Here is a 17,428-nt window from a genome sequence, read left to right on the forward strand (position 1 = left end):
ATCTCAGAATTAGCAGAAGTAGATAGGCTTATCATGAGAAACTGAATGTGATGAACATGTTAGAAATGCAAGGCTCCAAGTTATTAATTTTTAATTTAATAAAAGTTATTAAGTGTACCAAATATAAACTTTGAGAAAAATGAAAAAAAGACACTATAAAAAAAAGTCAATGTGGAGCCCGGGATTGCCACCGGGTGAGACACAGGTTGGACAGCTGCAGCAGAGGGTCCTCTATGCTTCACACCGACCGTCCTGTCTGACCCATTTTTATACGATTTTCCTTGCCTGAGCCAGAGTCCCCTTTCTGCCTTTTCAAAGTGCATGTATTCATGTGGAGTTCTTTTCTCTGTGGCAAGTTGAACAATACGTGTCCGGAGAGTGATGAACACCTGTGTTTGCAGTCCCGGAATTCGGATTTGAGATGTACCTCCCTGATGGCTCTGACTATCTCGGTCTCGGATATTTATCGTGTATTTATCGTCCGGGTGTTTCTCGGACAACCTTGATGCATGATCCCTCTCTGGGCTGGCCACTTTCGTTCGCTTGTAAATAAAGTCCTCCCTCTCTCGTCCAGGTGGCTTTGACATGGTGTTGCAGTCGCAGTTGCTGGCTTGTGCGATTTAAAAACTTCCTATAAGAGTATAATTTAACAGCACATAACTATAAAAGAGACGACAATTTTATTTGCACGAATTATCCTATAGACATATAACAGTCCTAATGATTCCTTGAGGCCTTGCAGTGTCACAATGTTCTCCATGGTTCCACAGGCCCCACAGTGTCATGTGACTCCTCTGTTCCATGAGTCCTGCAATGTCACAATGGACCTTTGGACCAATGGACCATGGGGCTTTGCAGTGTCACAACGCTCTCCTTTGGCTCCACAGGGTCACAATGGAGCACTGATTACAGGCAGCCTCTCTGTGTTACCCTGGAGCTTTGTTTCCGTGGGGTCTCGCAGTGTCCCAATGGAGCCTTGGCTGGATGGGGCCTCACAGTGTCACAATGATGCCTACATTCCACTGAGGCACACGGCGTCACTAGGGTCCCCTTGCTTCCATGAGGCCCAGCAATGTCACAGTGGTGTCCATGAATCCATGAGGACTCACAGTATCCCAATGGTCTCTTGATCTCACATGGTCCCACAGTGTCCCAATGGTCCCTTGGGGTCACAAGGCCCCACAGTGTCCCAATGGTCACTTCTTCTCACATGGCCCCACAGTGTAACAATGGTCCCTTGGTTCCATGGTTCCTGGTCTGGTGCATTCCCCTTTCCCCTTCTCAGGCCACCCTGCCAGCTGAGAAATGCTCACTGGGCCAGGGCCTTGGCCAGCAGCCCCTGGGCTCAGCTCCTCTGGAGCTCATCACAGACACTGTCTGCTCCAGGCTCAACCCTTCATTTCCTGGGGAGATGCCAAAGCCTCCACAGGGAACATTTCCCTTTGCTCAGGGGAATTTCTCACAGGTGCCTTGTAGTGACTCTTTGTGTCTGTGTGCACACAGGAGTGCCTGTGCTCAGGGAAATGTGGCAGAAATGCTGCTCTCTGAGGGCTTTGATTGCCTTGGATAGCTGAGCCAGTCAGGCCTGGAAGTAAGGTTAAGTCATGTCACCCTGATTCTTAAGATTTTCTAAAGCCTTCTGAGTTTCCATTCTGTTGGAGAACCTTCCCACACAATTTTTGTCAACAACATATTGTTTACAATCTTTCATGGGGCTGGACAAACTTGATGTACTAGTGCTTTGTCCAATGTCTTTGGACAGGTGGTCCATTCACTCTCCAATCCAATGTCACCTTTGGGAAAGTATAAAAGTTGGAGTGAGAGAATAAACTTTTATCTTTACCTTGCAAATAGCAGGTGGCTCGCGTCGTGCTTTCACGTGTCTTATAGCGACAAAGTCACAAGCTGTAAGCAAAGTTAAATGCTGCTAAGAGTTGTTCTTTTGCTAATTTGTGAAGCTTAATAGAAGTTCTAAGCGAAGTTGAATATTGTTAAGTGTTATTCCACAGCTCTGTTTAGCTTTTAGGCTGTATTCCTTTTATCCTTGCCCTCACTGTCCTTTCGTCACACACACACACACACACACACACACACCCACACACACACACACACACACACAAACACACAGAGACACACAGACACCGGGACAGTTCTTGACTCCTTTTCGGTTTGATTGCCTGGATTTTGTTTGGTTTTCTTGTTGCTTTGTTTCCTTGGTGTGCCTGAAGTGTCCAGTCAGGAGCAGAGTGACTCTTGCCAAGGAACTCTGTGGTGCTGTCACTTAATATTAAAGCTGTTTTATGCTACTCCCCTGCTGGGGATTTTTAAAGTGCTCTCAAGCCCTCCTTCATAAGAGGGTGAAGGAGCCCTGGCCAAGCTCTGGCCCTGGGGGCACAGGGATGCTGCTAGGGGGTCCCTGTCTCCCTGTTCCAACTGTGACGGCCCTGAGTCCCTGTCCCCGTGTCAGGCTCTGGGCTTGATCTCCTCGAACATCCTCAGCAGGGGGCTGCAGCGCCAGGGGCAGGGGGACCCAGAGGGACACGGGATGCCACCGGGCACGAGCAGCTTTGGACTTCTCTGGGAGGAACTGTGAGTGGGAGCTGGCTTGAAGTGACCTCCCCAGTAAGGTCACAGAGCCCCTGAGATGTCACACTGCCTCCTGGGATGTCACAGCCCACCCTGAGATCTCACAAATCCCCCTTGTGATGTCACAGAGCCAGTGCTGCTCTAGCACTCTGGGATGTCATACAGTTGCGTTGTGATGGCACAGAAGACTCTGGCATCACAAAGTCAGCCCGTGTCACAATCCTTTAGTGCAAGCGGGAATCATGACAGTTCATTTTCCCCATCTCAGAATTAGCAGAAGTAGATAGGCTTATCATGAGAAACCGAATGTGATGAACATTTTAGAAATGCAAGGCTCCATGTTATTAATTTTTAATTTAATAAAAGTTATTAAGTGTACCAAATATAAACTTGGAGAAAAATGAAAAAAAGACACTATAAAAAAAAGTCAATGTGGAGCCCGGGATTGCCACCGGGTGAGACACAGGTTGGACAGCTGCAGCAGAGGGTCCTCTATGCTTCACACCGACCGTCCTGTCTGACCCATTTTTATACGATTTTCCTTGCCTGAGCCAGAGTCCCCTTTCTTCCTTTTCAAAGTGCATGTATTCATGTGGAGTTCTTTTCTCTGTGGCAAGTTGAACAATACGTGTCCGGAGAGTGATGAACACCTGTGTTTGCAGTCCCGGAATTCGGATTTGTGATGTACCTCCCTGATGGCTCTGACTATCTCGGTCTCGGATATTTATCGTGTATTTATCGTCCGGGTGTTTCTCGGACAACCTTGATGCATGATCCCTCTCTGGGCTGGCCACTTTCGTTCGCTTGTAAATAAAGTCCTCCCTCTCTCGTCCAGGTGGCTTTGACATGGTGTTGCAATCGCTGTTGCTGGCTTGTGCAATTTAAAAACTTCCTATAAGAGTATAATTTAACAGCACATAACTATAAAAGAGACTACAATTTTATTTGCACGAATTATCCTATAGACATATAACAGTCCTAATGATTCCTTGAGGCCTTGCAGTGTCACAATGTTCTCCATGGTTCCACAGGCCCCACAGTGTCATGTGACTCCTCTGTTCCATGAGTCCTGCAATGTCACAATGGACCTTTGGACCAATGGACCATGGGGCTTTGCAGTGTCACAACGCTCTCCTTTGGCTCCACAGGGTCACAATGGAGCACTGATTACAGGCAGCCTCTCTGTGTTACCCTGGAGCTTTGTTTCCGTGGGGTCTCGCAGTGTCCCAATGGAGCCTTGGTTGGATGGGGCCTCACAGTGTCACAATGATGCCTACATTCCACTGAGGCACACGGCGTCACTAGGGTCCCCTTGCTTCCATGAGGCCCTGCAATGTCACAGTGGTGTCCATGAATCCATGAGGACTCACAGTATCCCAATGGTCTCTTGATCTCACATGGTCCCACAGTGTCCCAATGGTCCCTTGGTCTCACAAGGCCCCACAGTGTCCCAATGGTCACTTCTTCTCACATGGCCCCACAGTGTAACAATGGTCCCTTGGTTCCATGGTTCCTGGTCTGGTGCATTCCCCTTTCCCCTTCTCAGGCCACCCTGCCAGCTGAGAAATGCTCACTGGGCCAGGGCCTTGGCCAGCAGCCCCTGGGCTCAGCTCCTCTGGAGCTCATCACAGACACTGTCTGCTCCAGGCTCAACCCTTCATTTCCTGGGGAGATGCCAAAGCCTCCACAGGGAGCATTTCCCTTTGCTCAGGGGAATTTCTCACAGGTGCCTTGTAGTGACTCTTTGTGTCTGTGTGCACACAGGAGTGCCTGTGCTCAGGGAAATGTGGCAGAAATGCTGCTCTCTGAGGGCTTTGATTGCCTTGGATAGCTGAGCCAGTCAGGCCTGGAAGTAAGGTTAAGTCATGTCACCCTGATTCTTAAGATTTTCTAAAGCCTTCTGAGTTTCCATTCTGTTGGAGAACCTTCCCACACAATCTCTGTCAACAACATATTGTTTACAATCTTTTATGGGGCTGGACAAACTTGATGTACTAGTGCTTTGTCCAATGTCTTTGGACAGGTGGTCCATTCACTCTCCAATCCAATGTCACCTTTGGGAAAGTATAAAAGTTGGAGTCAGAGAATAAACTTTTCTCTTTACCTTGAAAATAGCAGGTGGCTCGCGTCGTGCTTTCACGTGTCTTATAGCGACAAAGTCACAAGCTGTAAGCAAAGTTAAATGCTGCTAAGAGTTGTTCTTTTGCTAATTTGTGAAGCTTAATAGAAGTTCTAAGCGAAGTTGAATATTGTTAAGTGTTATTCCACAGCTCTGTTTAGCTTTTAGGCTGTATTCCTTTTATCCTTGCCCTCACTGTCCTTTCGTCACACACACACACACACACACACACACACCCACACACACACACACACACACAAACACACAGAGACACACAGACACCGGGACAGTTCTTGACTCCTTTTTGGTTTGATTGCCTGGATTTTGTTTGGTTTTGTTGTTGCTTTGTTTCCTTGGTGTGCCTGAAGTGTCCAGTCAGGAGCAGAGTGACTCTTGCCAAGGAACTCTGTGGTGCTGTCAGTTAATATTAAAGCTGTTTTATACTACTCCCCTGCTGGGGATTTTTAAAGTGCTCTCAAGCCCTCCTTCATAAGAGGGTGAAGGAGCCCTGGCCAAGCTCTGGCCCTGGGGGCACAGGGATGCTGCTAGGGGGTCCCTGTCTCCCTGTTCCAACTGTGACGGCCCTGAGTCCCTGTCCCCGTGTCAGGCTCTGGGCTTGATCTCCTCGAACATCCTCAGCAGGGGGCTGCAGCGCCAGGGGCAGGGGGACCCAGAGGGACACGGGATGCCACCGGGCACGAGCAGCTTTGGACTTCTCTGGGAGGAACTGTGAGTGGGAGCTGGCTTGAAGTGACCTCCCCAGTAAGGTCACAGAGCCCCTGAGATGTCACACTGCCTCCTGGGATGTCACAGCCCACCCTGAGATCTCACAAATCCCCCTTGTGATGTCACAGAGCCAGTGCTGCTCTAGCACTCTGGGATGTCATACAGTTGCGCTGTGATGGCACAGAAGACTCTGGCATCACAAAGTCAGCCCGTGTCACAATCCTTTAGTGCAAGCGGGAATCATGACAGTTCATTTTCCCCATCTCAGAATTAGCAGAAGTAGATAGGCTTATCATGAGAAACCGAATGTGATGAACATGTTAGAAATGCAAGGCTCCAAGTTATTAATTTTTAATTTAATAAAAGTTATTAAGTGTACCAAATATAAACTTTGAGAAAAATGAAAAAAAGACACTATAAAAAAAAGTCAATGTGGAGCCCGGGATTGCCACCGGGTGAGACACAGGTTGGACAGCTGCAGCAGAGGGTCCTCTATGCTTCACACCGACCGTCCTGTCTGACCCATTTTTATACGATTTTCCTTGCCTGAGCCAGAGTCCCCTTTCTTCCTTTTCAAAGTGCATGTATTCATGTGGAGTTCTTTTCTCTGTGGCAAGTTGAACAATACGTGTCCGGAGAGTGATGAACACCTGTGTTTGCAGTCCCGGAATTCGGATTTGAGATGTACCTCCCTGATGGCTCTGACTATCTCGGTCTCGGATATTTATCGTGTATTTATCGTCCGGGTGTTTCTCGGACAACCTTGATGCATGATCCCTCTCTGGGCTGGCCACTTTCGTTCGCTTGTAAATAAAGTCCTCCCTCTCTCGTCCAGGTGGCTTTGACATGGTGTTGCAATCGCTGTTGCTGGCTTGTGCGATTTAAAAACTTCCTATAAGAGTATAATTTAACAGCACATAACTATAAAAGAGACGACAATTTTATTTGCACGAATTATCCTATAGACATATAACAGTCCTAATGATTCCTTGAGGCCTTGCAGTGTCACAATGTTCTCCATGGTTCCACAGGCCCCACAGTGTCATGTGACTCCTCTGTTCCATGAGTCCTGCAATGTCACAATGGACCTTTGGACCAATGGACCATGGGGCTTTGCAGTGTCACAACGCTCTCCTTTGGCTCCACAGGGTCACAATGGAGCACTGATTACAGGCAGCCTCTCTGTGTTACCCTGGAGCTTTGTTTCCGTGGGGTCTCGCAGTGTCCCAATGGAGCCTTGGCTGGATGGGGCCTCACAGTGTCACAATGATGCCTACATTCCACTGAGGCACACGGCGTCACTAGGGTCCCCTTGCTTCCATGAGGCCCAGCAATGTCACAGTGGTGTCCATGAATCCATGAGGACTCACAGTATCCCAATGGTCTCTTGATCTCACATGGTCCCACAGTGTCCCAATGGTCCCTTGGTCTCACATGGCCCACAGTGTAAAAATGGTCCCTTGGTTCCATGGTTCCTGGTCTGGTGCATTCCCCTTTCCCCTTCTCAGGCCACCCTGCCAGCTGAGAAATGCTCACTGGGCCAGGGCCTTGGCCAGCAGCCCCTGGGCTCAGCTCCTCTGGAGCTCGTCACAGACACTGTCTGCTCCAGGCTCAACCCTTCATCCCCTGGGGAGATGCCAAAGCCTCCACAGGGAACATTTCCCTTTGCTCAGGGGAATTTCTCACAGGTGCCTTGTAGTGACTCTTTGTGTCTGTGTGCACACAGGAGTGCCTGTGCTCAGGGAAATGTGGCAGAAATGCTGCTCTCTGAGGGCTTTGATTGCCTTGGATAGCTGAGCCAGTCAGGCCTGGAAGTAAGGTTAAGTCATGTCACCCTGATTCTTAAGATTTTCTAAAGCCTTCTGAGTTTCCATTCTGTTGGAGAACCTTCCCACACAATTTCTGTCAACAACATATTGTTTACAATCTTTTATGGGGCTGGAAACTTGATGTACTAGTGCTTTGTCCAATGTCTTTGGACAGGTGGTCCATTCACTCTCCAATCCAATGTCACCTTTGGGAAAGTATAAAAGTTGGAGTCAGAGAATAAACTTTTCTCTTTACCTTGAAAATAGCAGGTGGCTCGCGTCGTGCTTTCACGTGTCTTATAGCGACAAAGTCACAAGCTGTAAGCAAAGTTAAATGCTGCTAAGAGTTGTTCTTTTGCTAATTTGTGAAGCTTAATAGAAGTTCTAAGCGAAGTTGAATATTGTTAAGTGTTATTCCACAGCTCTGTTTAGCTTTTAGGCTGTATTCCTTTTATCCTTGCCCTCACTGTCCTTTCGTCACACACACACACACACACACACACACACCCACACACACACACACACACACAAACACACAGAGACACACAGACACCGGGACAGTTCTTGACTCCTTTTTGGTTTGATTGCCTGGATTTTGTTTGGTTTTGTTGTTGCTTTGTTTCCTTGGTGTGCCTGAAGTGTCCAGTCAGGAGCAGAGTGACTCTTGCCAAGGAACTCTGTGGTGCTGTCACTTAATATTAAAGCTGTTTTTTGCTACTCCCCTGCTGGGGATTTTTAAAGTGCTCTCAAGCCCTCCTTCATAAGAGGGTGAAGGAGCCCTGGCCAAGCTCTGGCCCTGGGGGCACAGGGATGCTGCTAGGGGGTCCCTGTCTCCCTGTTCCAACTGTGACGGCCCTGAGTCCCTGTCCCCGTGTCAGGCTCTGGGCTTGATCTCCTCGAACATCCTCAGCAGGGGGCTGCAGCGCCAGGGGCAGGGGGACCCAGAGGGACACGGGATGCCACCGGGCACGAGCAGCTTTGGACTTCTCTGGGAGGAACTGTGAGTGGGAGCTGGCTTGAAGTGACCTCCCCAGTAAGGTCACAGAGCCCCTGAGATGTCACACTGCCTCCTGGGATGTCACAGCCCACCCTGAGATCTCACAAATCCCCCTTGTGATGTCACAGAGCCAGTGCTGCTCTAGCACTCTGGGATGTCATACAGTTGCGCTGTGATGGCACAGAAGACTCTGGCATCACAAAGTCAGCCCGTGTCACAATCCTTTAGTGCAAGCGGGAATCATGACAGTTCATTTTCCCCATCTCAGAATTAGCAGAAGTAGATAGGCTTATCATGAGAAACCGAATGTGATGAACATGTTAGAAATGCAAGGCTCCAAGTTATTAATTTTTAATTTAATAAAAGTTATTAAGTGTACCAAATATAAACTTTGAGAAAAATGAAAAAAAGACACTATAAAAAAAAGTCAATGTGGAGCCCGGGATTGCCACCGGGTGAGACACAGGTTGGACAGCTGCAGCAGAGGGTCCTCTATGCTTCACACCGACCGTCCTGTCTGACCCATTTTTATACGATTTTCCTTGCCTGAGCCAGAGTCCCCTTTCTTCCTTTTCAAAGTGCATGTATTCATGTGGAGTTCTTTTCTCTGTGGCAAGTTGAACAATACGTGTCCGGAGAGTGATGAACACCTGTGTTTGCAGTCCCGGAATTCGGATTTGAGATGTACCTCCCTGATGGCTCTGACTATCTCGGTCTCGGATATTTATCGTGTATTTATCGTCCGGGTGTTTCTCGGACAACCTTGATGCATGATCCCTCTCTGGGCTGGCCACTTTCGTTCGCTTGTAAATAAAGTCCTCCCTCTCTCGTCCAGGTGGCTTTGACATGGTGTTGCAATCGCTGTTGCTGGCTTGTGCGATTTAAAAACTTCCTATAAGAGTATAATTTAACAGCACATAACTATAAAAGAGACGACAATTTTATTTGCACGAATTATCCTATAGACATATAACAGTCCTAATGATTCCTTGAGGCCTTGCAGTGTCACAATGTTCTCCATGGTTCCACAGGCCCCACAGTGTCATGTGACTCCTCTGTTCCATGAGTCCTGCAATGTCACAATGGACCTTTGGACCAATGGACCATGGGGCTTTGCAGTGTCACAACGCTCTCCTTTGGCTCCACAGGGTCACAATGGAGCACTGATTACAGGCAGCCTCTCTGTGTTACCCTGGAGCTTTGTTTCCGTGGAGTCTCGCAGTGTCCCAATGGAGCCTTGGTTGGATGGGGCCTCACAGTGTCACAATGATGCCTACATTCCACTGAGGCACACGGCGTCACTAGGGTCCCCTTGCTTCCATGAGGCCCAGCAATGTCACAGTGGTGTCCATGAATCCATGAGGACTCACAGTATCCCAATGGTCTCTTGATCTCACATGGTCCCACAGTGTCCCAATGGTCCCTTGGTCTCACAAGGCCCCACAGTGTCCCAATGGTCACTTCTTCTCACATGGCCCCACAGTGTAACAATGGTCCCTTGGTTCCATGGTTCCTGGTCTGGTGCATTCCCCTTTCCCCTTCTCAGGCCGCCCTGCCAGCTGAGAAATGCTCACTGGGCCAGGGCCTTGGCCAGCAGCCCCTGGGCTCAGCTCCTCTGGAGCTCATCACAGACACTGTCTGCTCCAGGCTCAACCCTTCATTTCCTGGGGAGATGCCAAAGCCTCCACAGGGAGCATTTCCCTTTGCTCAGGGGAATTTCTCACAGGTGCCTTGTAGTGACTCTTTGTGTCTGTGTGCACACAGGAGTGCCTGTGCTCAGGGAAATGTGGCAGAAATGCTGCTCTCTGAGGGCTTTGATTGCCTTGGATAGCTGAGCCAGTCAGGCCTGGAAGTAAGGTTAAGTCATGTCACCCTGATTCTTAAGATTTTCTAAAGCCTTCTGAGTTTCCATTCTGTTGGAGAACCTTCCCACACAATTTCTGTCAACAACATATTGTTTACAATCTTTTATGGGGCTGGACAAACTTGATGTACTAGTGCTTTGTCCAATGTCTTTGGACAGGTGGTCCATTCACTCTCCAATCCAATGTCACCTTTGGGAAAGTATAAAAGTTGGAGTCAGAGAATAAACTTTTCTCTTTACCTTGAAAATAGCAGGTGGCTCGCGTCGTGCTTTCACGTGTCTTATAGCGACAAAGTCACAAGCTGTAAGCAAAGTTAAATGCTGCTAAGAGTTGTTCTTTTGCTAATTTGTGAAGCTTAATAGAAGTTCTAAGCGAAGTTGAATATTGTTAAGTGTTATTCCACAGCTCTGTTTAGCTTTTAGGCTGTATTCCTTTTATCCTTGCCCTCACTGTCCTTTCGTCACACACACACACACACACACACACACAACCACACACACACCCACACACACAAACACACAGAGACACACAGACACCGGGACAGTTCTTGACTCCTTTTTGGTTTGATTGCCTGGATTTTGTTTGGTTTTGTTGTTGCTTTGTTTCCTTGGTGTGCCTGAAGTGTCCAGTCAGGAGCAGAGTGACTCTTGCCAAGGAACTCTGTGGTGCTGTCACTTAATATTAAAGCTGTTTTATGCTACTCCCCTGCTGGGGATTTTTAAAGTGCTCTCAAGCCCTCCTTCATAAGAGGGTGAAGGAGCCCTGGCCAAGCTCTGGCCCTGGGGGCACAGGGATGCTGCTAGGGGGTCCCTGTCTCCCTGTTCCAACTGTGACGGCCCTGAGTCCCTGTCCCCGTGTCAGGCTCTGGGCTTGATCTCCTCGAACATCCTCAGCAGGGGGCTGCAGCGCCAGGGGCAGGGGGACCCAGAGGGACACGGGATGCCACCGGGCACGAGCAGCTTTGGACTTCTCTGGGAGGAACTGTGAGTGGGAGCTGGCTTGAAGTGACCTCCCCAGTAAGGTCACAGAGCCCCTGAGATGTCACACTGCCTCCTGGGATGTCACAGCCCACCCTGAGATCTCACAAATCCCCCTTGTGATGTCACAGAGCCAGTGCTGCTCTAGCACTCTGGGATGTCATACAGTTGCGCTGTGATGGCACAGAAGACTCTGGCATCACAAAGTCAGCCCGTGTCACAATCCTTTAGTGCAAGCGGGAATCATGACAGTTCATTTTCCCCATCTCAGAATTAGCAGAAGTAGATAGGCTTATCATGAGAAACCGAATGTGATGAACATGTTAGAAATGCAAGGCTCCAAGTTATTAATTTTTAATTTAATAAAAGTTATTAAGTGTACCAAATATAAACTTTGAGAAAAATGAAAAAAAGCCACTATAAAAAAAAGTCAATGTGGAGCCCGGGATTGCCACCGGGTGAGACACAGGTTGGACAGCTGCAGCAGAGGGTCCTCTATGCTTCACACCGACCGTCCTGTCTGACCCATTTTTATACGATTTTCCTTGCCTGAGCCAGAGTCCCCTTTCTTCCTTTTCAAAGTGCATGTATTCATGTGGAGTTCTTTTCTCTGTGGCAAGTTGAACAATACGTGTCCGGAGAGTGATGAACACCTGTGTTTGCAGTCCCGGAATTCGGATTTGAGATGTACCTCCCTGATGGCTCTGACTATCTCGGTCTCGGATATTTATCGTGTATTTATCGTCCGGGTGTTTCTCGGACAACCTTGATGCATGATCCCTCTCTGGGCTGGCCACTTTCGTTCGCTTGTAAATAAAGTCCTCCCTCTCTCGTCCAGGTGGCTTTGACATGGTGTTGCAATCGTTGTTGCTGGCTTGTGCGATTTAAAAACTTCCTATAAGAGTATAATTTAACAGCACATAACTATAAAAGAGACGACAATTTTATTTGCACGAATTATCCTATAGACATATAACAGTCCTAATGATTCCTTGAGGCCTTGCAGTGTCACAATGTTCTCCATGGTTCCACAGGCCCCACAGTGTCATGTGACTCCTCTGTTCCATGAGTCCTGCAATGTCACAATGGACCTTTGGACCAATGGACCATGGGGCTTTGCAGTGTCACAACGCTCTCCTTTGGCTCCACAGGGTCACAATGGAGCACTGATTACAGGCAGCCTCTCTGTGTTACCCTGGAGCTTTGTTTCCGTGGGGTCTCGCAGTGTCCCAATGGAGCCTTGGTTGGATGGGGCCTCACAGTGTCACAATGATGCCTACATTCCACTGAGGCACACGGCGTCACTAGGGTCCCCTTGCTTCCATGAGGCCCAGCAATGTCACAGTGGTGTCCATGAATCCATGAGGACTCACAGTATCCCAATGGTCTCTTGATCTCACATGGTCCCACAGTGTCCCAATGGTCCCTTGGTCTCACAAGGCCCCACAGTGTCCCAATGGTCACTTCTTCTCACATGGCCCCACAGTGTAACAATGGTCCCTTGGTTCCATGGTTCCTGGTCTGGTGCATTCCCCTTTCCCCTTCTCAGGCCACCCTGCCAGCTGAGAAATGCTCACTGGGCCTGGGCCTTGGCCAGCAGCCCCTGGGCTCAGCTCCTCTGGAGCTCATCACAGACACTGTCTGCTCCAGGCTCAACCCTTCATTTCCTGGGGAGATGCCAAAGCCTCCACAGGGAGCATTTCCCTTTGCTCAGGGGAATTTCTCACAGGTGCCTTGTAGTGACTCTTTGTGTCTGTGTGCACACAGGAGTGCCTGTGCTCAGGGAAATGTGGCAGAAATGCTGCTCTCTGAGGGCTTTGATTGCCTTGGATAGCTGAGCCAGTCAGGCCTGGAAGTAAGGTTAAGTCATGTCACCCTGATTCTTAAGATTTTCTAAAGACTTCTGAGTTTCCATTCTGTTGGAGAACCTTCCCACACAATTTCTGTCAACAACATATTGTTTACAATCTTTTATGGGGCTGGACAAACTTGATGTACTAGTGCTTTGTCCAATGTCTTTGGACAGGTGGTCCATTCACTCTCCAATCCAATGTCACCTTTGGGAAAGTATAAAAGTTGGAGTCAGAGAATAAACTTTTCTCTTTACCTTGAAAATAGCAGGTGGCTCGCGTCGTGCTTTCACGTGTCTTATAGCGACAAAGTCACAAGCTGTAAGCAAAGTTAAATGCTGCTAAGAGTTGTTCTTTTGCTAATTTGTGAAGCTTAATAGAAGTTCTAAGCGAAGTTGAATATTGTTAAGTGTTATTCCACAGCTCTGTTTAGCTTTTAGGCTGTATTCCTTTTATCCTTGCCCTCACTGTCCTTTCGTCACACACACACACACACACACACACACACCCACACACACACACACACACACAAACACACAGAGACACACAGACACCGGGACAGTTCTTGACTCCTTTTTGGTTTGATTGCCTGGATTTTGTTTGGTTTTCTTGTTGCTTTGTTTCCTTGGTGTGCCTGAAGTGTCCAGTCAGGAGCAGAGTGACTCTTGCCAAGGAACTCTGTGGTGCTGTCACTTAATATTAAAGCTGTTTTATGCTACTCCCCTGCTGGGGATTTTTAAAGTGCTCTCAAGCCCTCCTTCATAAGAGGGTGAAGGAGCCTTGGCCAAGCTCTGGCCCTGGGGGCACAGGGATGCTGCTAGGGGGTCCCTGTCTCCCTGTTCCAACTGTGACGGCCCTGAGTCCCTGTCCCCGTGTCAGGCTCTGGGCTTGATCTCCTCGAACATCCTCAGCAGGGGGCTGCAGCGCCAGGGGCAGGGGGACCCAGAGGGACACGGGATGCCACCGGGCACGAGCAGCTTTGGACTTCTCTGGGAGGAACTGTGAGTGGGAGCTGGCTTGAAGTGACCTCCCCAGTAAGGTCACAGAGCCCCTGAGATGTCACACTGCCTCCTGGGATGTCACAGCCCACCCTGAGATCTCACAAATCCCCCTTGTGATGTCACAAAGCCAGTGCTGCTCTAGCACTCTGGGATGTCATACAGTTGCGCTGTGATGGCACAGAAGACTCTGGCATCACAAAGTCAGCCCGTGTCACAATCCTTTAGTGCAAGCGGGAATCATGACAGTTCATTTTCCCCATCTCAGAATTAGCAGAAGTAGATAGGCTTATCATGAGAAACCGAATGTGATGAACATGTTAGAAATGCAAGGCTCCAAGTTATTAATTTTTAATTTAATAAAAGTTATTAAGTGTACCAAATATAAACTTTGAGAGAAATGAAAAAAAGCCACTATAAAAAAAAGTCAATGTGGAGCCCGGGATTGCCACCGGGTGAGACACAGGTTTGACAGCTGCAGCAGAGGGTCCTCTATGCTTCACACCGACCGTCCTGTCTGACCCATTTTTATACCATTTTCCTTGCCTGAGCCAGAGTCCCCTTTCTTCCTTTTCAAAATGCATGTATTCATGTGGAGTTCTTTTCTCTGTGGCAAGTTGAACAATACGTGTCCGGAGAGTGATGAACACCTGTGTTTGCAGTCCCGGAATTCGGATTTGAGATGTACCTCCCTGATGGCTCTGACTATCTCGGTCTCGGATATTTATCGTGTATTTATCGTCCGGGTGTTTCTCGGACAACCTTGATGCATGATCCCTCTCTGGGCTGGCCACTTTCGTTCGCTTGTAAATAAAGTCCTCCCTCTCTCGTCCAGGTGGCTTTGACATGGTGTTGCAGTCGCTATTGCTGGCTTGTGCGATTTAAAAACTTCCTATAAGAGTATAATTTAACAGCACATAACTATAAAAGAGACGACAATTTTATTTGCACGAATTATCCTATAGACATATAACAGTCCTAATGATTCCTTGAGGCCTTGCAGTGTCACAATGTTCTCCATGGTTCCACAGGCCCCACAGTGTCATGTGACTCCTCTGTTCCATGAGTCCTGCAATGTCACAATGGACCTTTGGACCAATGGACCATGGGGCTTTGCAGTGTCACAACGCTCTCCTTTGGCTCCACAGGGTCACAATGGAGCACTGATTACAGGCAGCCTCTCTGTGTTACCCTGGAGCTTTGTTTCCGTGGGGTCTCGCAGTGTCCCAATGGAGCCTTGGTTGGATGGGGCCTCACAGTGTCACAATGATGCCTACATTCCACTGAGGCACACGGCGTCACTAGGGTCCCCTTGCTTCCATGAGGCCCAGCAATGTCACAGTGGTGTCCATGAATCCATGAGGACTCACAGTATCCCAATGGTCTCTTGATCTCACATGGTCCCACAGTGTCCCAATGGTCCCTTGGTCTCACAAGGCCCCACAGTGTCCCAATGGTCACTTCTTCTCACATGGCCCCACAGTGTAACAATGGTCCCTTGGTTCCATGGTTCCTGGTCTGGTGCATTCCCCTTTCCCCTTCTCAGGCCACCCTGCCAGCTGAGAAATGCTCACTGGGCCTGGGCCTTGGCCAGCAGCCCCTGGGCTCAGCTCCTCTGGAGCTCATCACAGACACTGTCTGCTCCAGGCTCAACCCTTCATTTCCTGGGGAGATGCCAAAGCCTCCACAGGGAGCATTTCCCTTTGCTCAGGGGAATTTCTCACAGGTGCCTTGTAGTGACTCTTTGTGTCTGTGTGCACACAGGAGTGCCTGTGCTCAGGGAAATGTGGCAGAAATGCTGCTCTCTGAGGGCTTTGATTGCCTTGGATAGCTGAGCCAGTCAGGCCTGGAAGTAAGGTTAAGTCATGTCACCCTGATTCTTAAGATTTTCTAAAGACTTCTGAGTTTCCATTCTGTTGGAGAACCTTCCCACACAATTTCTGTCAACAACATATTGTTTACAATCTTTTATGGGGCTGGACAAACTTGATGTACTAGTGCTTTGTCCAATGTCTTTGGACAGGTGGTCCATTCACTCTCCAATCCAATGTCACCTTTGGGAAAGTATAAAAGTTGGAGTCAGAGAATAAACTTTTCTCTTTACCTTGAAAATAGCAGGTGGCTCGCGTCGTGCTTTCACGTGTCTTATAGCGACAAAGTCACAAGCTGTAAGCAAAGTTAAATGCTGCTAAGAGTTGTTCTTTTGCTAATTTGTGAAGCTTAATAGAAGTTCTAAGCGAAGTTGAATATTGTTAAGTGTTATTCCACAGCTCTGTTTAGCTTTTAGGCTGTATTCCTTTTATCCTTGCCCTCACTGTCCTTTCGTCACACACACACACACACACACACACACACCCACACACACACACACACACACAAACACACAGAGACACACAGACACCGGGACAGTTCTTGACTCCTTTTTGGTTTGATTGCCTGGATTTTGTTTGGTTTTCTTGTTGCTTTGTTTCCTTGGTGTGCCTGAAGTGTCCAGTCAGGAGCAGAGTGACTCTTGCCAAGGAACTCTGTGGTGCTGTCAGTTAATATTAAAGCTGTTTTATGCTACTCCCCTGCTGGGGATTTTTAAAGTGCTCTCAAGCCCTCCTTCATAAGAGGGTGAAGGAGCCTTGGCCAAGCTCTGGCCCTGGGGGCACAGGGATGCTGCTAGGGGGTCCCTGTCTCCCTGTTCCAACTGTGACGGCCCTGAGTCCCTGTCCCCGTGTCAGGCTCTGGGCTTGATCTCCTCGAACATCCTCAGCAGGGGGCTGCAGCGCCAGGGGCAGGGGGACCCAGAGGGACACGGGATGCCACCGGGCACGAGCAGCTTTGGACTTCTCTGGGAGGAACTGTGAGTGGGAGCTGGCTTGAAGTGACCTCCCCAGTAAGGTCACAGAGCCCCTGAGATGTCACACTGCCTCCTGGGATGTCACAGCCCACCCTGAGATCTCACAAATCCCCCTTGTGATGTCACAAAGCCAGTGCTGCTCTAGCACTCTGGGATGTCATACAGTTGCGCTGTGATGGCACAGAAGACTCTGGCATCACAAAGTCAGCCCGTGTCACAATCCTTTAGTGCAAGCGGGAATCATGACAGTTCATTTTCCCCATCTCAGAATTAGCAGAAGTAGATAGGCTTATCATGAGAAACCGAATGTGATGAACATGTTAGAAATGCAAGGCTCCAAGTTATTAATTTTTAATTTAATAAAAGTTATTAAGTGTACCAAATATAAACTTTGAGAGAAATGAAAAAAAGCCACTATAAAAAAAAGTCAATGTGGAGCCCGGGATTGCCACCGGGTGAGACACAGGTTTGACAGCTGCAGCAGAGGGTCCTCTATGCTTCACACCGACCGTCCTGTCTGACCCATTTTTATACCATTTTCCTTGCCTGAGCCAGAGTCCCCTTTCTTCCTTTTCAAAATGCATGTATTCATGTGGAGTTCTTTTCTCTGTGGCAAGTTGAACAATACGTGTCCGGAGAGTGATGAACACCTGTGTT

Source organism: Lonchura striata, chromosome 27 (assembly GCF_046129695.1).
Source record: "Lonchura striata isolate bLonStr1 chromosome 27, bLonStr1.mat, whole genome shotgun sequence".
Classification (NCBI taxonomy): Eukaryota; Metazoa; Chordata; class Aves; order Passeriformes; family Estrildidae; genus Lonchura; species Lonchura striata.